Below are 4,066 nucleotides of genomic sequence, written 5' to 3'. Positions count from 1 at the left end.
ACGCGCCCACGGCCCCGCCTCCCCGCGCCCCGGGAGCGCCGCCCTCCCCCCGGTTGCCGTGGCGGCGGCCGCCCGGCAGGGGGAGCCGGCCCGTCATGGCGGCCGGCGCTGTCCCCGCCCTGCCTTCGCCATCCCCACGGCGACCCTCAGGGGTGCCCGAGTGGTTTGGGCCGTTCAAACGCGTTGTGTCCTTCCAGTGTTCTCAAATAATAAAGGATATCCCTGCTTTGCCTCTGATGGCCCCCAGATTCCCCCTACCACCACCATCACCCACTAAACCACGTCCCCAAGCACCACGTCCAGCCTTTCCTTGAACACCCCCAGGGACGGTGACACCACCACCTCCCTGGGCAACCCGTCCCAATGCCTGACTGCTCCTTCTGAGGAGAAATGCCTCCTCATCTCCAGCCTAACACTCAAGAAATCAGCAGCAGGCCCAAGCTTGCTCTGGTGAGGCCGCACCTCGAGTACTGTGCTCAGTTTGGGGCCCCTCACTACAAGAAGGACATCGAGGCCCTGCAGCATGTCCAGAGCAGGGCTACGAAGCTGGTGAAGGGCCTGGAACACAAGTGCTGTGAGGAGCGGCTGAGGGCACTGGGGTTGTTTAGTCTGGAGAAGAGGAGGCTTGGGGGAGACCTTATTGCTCTCTACAACTGCCTGAAAGGACGGTGTGGGGAGCTGGGGGTCGACCTCTTATCACAGGTAACTTGTGATAGGACTAGAGGGAATGGCCTCAAGTTGCGCCAGGGGAGGTTCAGGTTGGAAACGAGGAGACATTTCTCCTCAGAAAGAGCAGTCAGGCACTGGGACAGGCTGCCCAAGGCGGTGGTGGAGTCACCGTCCCTGGGGATGTTCAAGGAAAGACTGGACATGGTGCTTAGGGACATGGTTTAGTGGGTGACATTGGTAGTAGGGGGATGGTTGGACCAGATGGTCCTGAAGGTCTTTTCCAACCTTAATGATTCTATGATCCTCTGAACAGCAGCATGCTATAATTAGACACAGAGACAACAAAAGCACATGCTTTTTCTGTATACTTGCACATCCAAGTCACACACGAATAATAGTTCTGATTTTTTGGCATGCTTCGAAATGTAAAAAAAACAGCAGAATGTGTGCCTTTTTATCATGCTTTAATTGCATTCAGACATTGAAAGTGATGCGAAGGCAAGGCATCGCCTCATCGGGCAAGGAGGCAACCCAAATGAACGTGGGCTGATCCTGCATGATGCAGCTATCATGGAAGAACTTCTGGTCATTCTGGAGCCCAGCAGCTGCACCTGGGTATGTCTTGCACTCTGGTATAGATAAGCTTAGCCTTAATATTTTCCATTTTCACTGCATGATGTTCTCATATTTTTTAAAGTCAAGGTTTAATGTTGTGGGCTGGAGTCAAATACATTAAGCAATTGCTTTAAAATCCTGTTCTTTGTCCAGAAAAAGTAGTTAATCCGTATCTCTGAAGTCACTCAGCTTATTGAACCCAGCAAAGAGGGCTTGGGTGTGGAAGTTGCCTGTGCACAGCTGTTAGACTTGCTGTGTAGTTTTGGACACATCGCTTAACCGGCCCAAGTCTCAGTTTCAATAAGCTGGACATGTACCGTGCCATATCATTCTAATGGCCATGAGTAAAGCACCTGAGCTCTGGGAATGAGAGATGTTTCAATTTGGATTTTAATCACTTGTTGGTTTGTCAGAATGCTTCTGCAATGCTTCCTGTTCAGCAACGGCAAAGCGTACTCTGCTTGGAGGTAAACTAGAGTTTAATTTGGGAGACTCGAAGAAAAAGGATGAACAAACAATGCATTTGCTAACTTGTCTGAGATCACTAGATCTCTGTAAGTATGTTTATGAGTTTAATTTCGTTAATTAATATGCATCCCCCATAACTTTTACTATGTGAGACTTTTCTTGACAGGGATTTAGACTATTAGTTAAATAAAAGCCTGCATTACAAGGGGTTAGTTTAAGAACCACAGTCAGAAATCGCAGTGTAATTAAAGTCACTCAAGAAATAGTGACATTGAAGTCTGCCAATCACTGCAAAATATATGGTTAATTTGCTGCTTCTAGCATAACATATAAGATTACGCATCAAAAGGATGCAAGTTCTGCACCAGAAATAGGCCTGTTAAGGAGGAACTCGTGTATTTCACAGCATGGTCATTAACTAACGCTGTTCTTGCTACCAACTCTTACTGGCAGCTGCTGGATAGCCTTAAAAGGTTTTGGTGTTTTGTTAAAGGTCATGTACAATGCAGGAGAGGAAATATAACGTGGTTTGAACGGAAATCTATTTAAAAACTTACTTCACCCAGTTTAGTTGAACCGAGTTGTTACTTAATGTTCAAAAGAAAAAAGAAAACACAGAGTCTGTAAGGAAGAAAGTAGCAGAGTGTATCAGCACCTAGTTAGTAGCAGGGAGAGAAGCTGTACTGTGGTCTGTACTTGTCAGTGTCAGTTGCTGCAAGCAGGGTGATGGAGAATGTCTTCTCCATGCCAGTGGATGCCAGTGCATCAGTGGGGCACAAGATCCATTGTCTGCACGAGTGGCGCTGAGGAACACAACACCCCAGAGATTCCTCACAGCGTTAGTACTTGTGAAGTGCTTGCACTGTGCTAATAGTACAATGTATTTGCAAATAAATCGTAGTAACAGAGATTTAATTTAACTATATCCAAATCTAGTACAGGGATTGGTATTTCTTTTGTGAGTCATGCAAGGAAGTCTTGAAGGGGGAAGCTTAAAAATCAGTGAATTGAATGGTGTAAATATGGGGCACTATATATATTTGAATTGTCCTCCTTGTGTATATATTGCACATTTTCCATACTGCGTATATTCTAGTTAGTGAAACTTGCTTAGGAGATTGCAAAGAAACAAAGAAAAGAAAATAATATATATATATTTTTCCATTCTCAGTGTAAATTTTAAATGTATTTCATGACTTTGTTTTCTTGCAGTAACTTGTAAAGTAACCTTTGCATAACATTGTGTAAATGAAAAACTTCTCTTCCAATGAGCTAGTGCCCACTAGCTGTTCTTGTAAAGCCGTGGAGAGACCTACCCACCATTTCCTGCTGGGAGATGGTGCAGTTACTTGCTGTGAGTTTTGCAAGAGAGCAAGGCTTTGTGATAAAAGATAATAAAAGTATAATGACTAAGAAGAGTGCTGAAGCTTTTGAGATAAAGTACTACATCTATCTCGTACTGAGTTGAATGGATTTTTATGAACCTGCCAATTTAGTAATCTGTGTCTATCTGAATGTGCAGGCATAGAGAAACTGCACAAACAGAGGCAGGAAATGCTCACAACAGAAAGGGAAAAAGGGCTTTGGGGACACTCAGAGCTCTGGTCGGTATAGCAGGGAAGGGAGGGTCTGGGAGGAACAGAAAACATCTCCTTCATGTCTGATCAGCCTGAGAAGAGTTCTCCATTAAACGAAGTGGCAGCCTGGAGCGTATGAAAGCAGAGGAAATGGTGTGTTCCTAGTCCCACTTTCACTTCTAACCGAGCCGGCTCAGTGAAGGTGTACAGGAGGTGCCGATGCCAGCTCTGTGCAGGCTGGGGAACCCGAGGCACTTTCCTGTGTATTTGAGGCCGGTTCCAGTGCTGTTGTGGCAGAGCAGGGGAAAGGCACTCCACCTGAGTGTTGGGATTAATCCTTTTCTCTTCATTAATTGGTTTTGTTTCCTACTGAGGCGTTTTATCTTTGCATCAGAATTATTTCATTGCTCTATCAAAATTAAAAAATGAGATTCCAAGAAAGCATCTCTTAGAATTGACTAAACACTGAGTATTATTTGTTGGATTTATGATCTAGTGGAGACAGTAACTGAGAAATATTCAGGAAGTCAGAATGCCTCCTAAATCTGTTACGGGTTAAAGGGCAGGTTAGCCCTCAACACACACACATACAACATTGTTTGAATACCTCATTAGCATTAAGGCACCCTGCCTTTTACCAAATCTTGAATATCTAACTTTCCTGGTTATCAAAACCGAGCTTGCTCAGGTATCCTGTGCAGGATACTTTTCCTGCTCAGAAAAGACAGCTCAGGTGT

The sequence above is a fragment of the Anser cygnoides genome, chromosome 3 (assembly GCF_040182565.1).
Source record: "Anser cygnoides isolate HZ-2024a breed goose chromosome 3, Taihu_goose_T2T_genome, whole genome shotgun sequence".
Taxonomy (NCBI): domain Eukaryota; kingdom Metazoa; phylum Chordata; class Aves; order Anseriformes; family Anatidae; genus Anser; species Anser cygnoides.
This window is presented reverse-complemented; position numbering follows the sequence as displayed.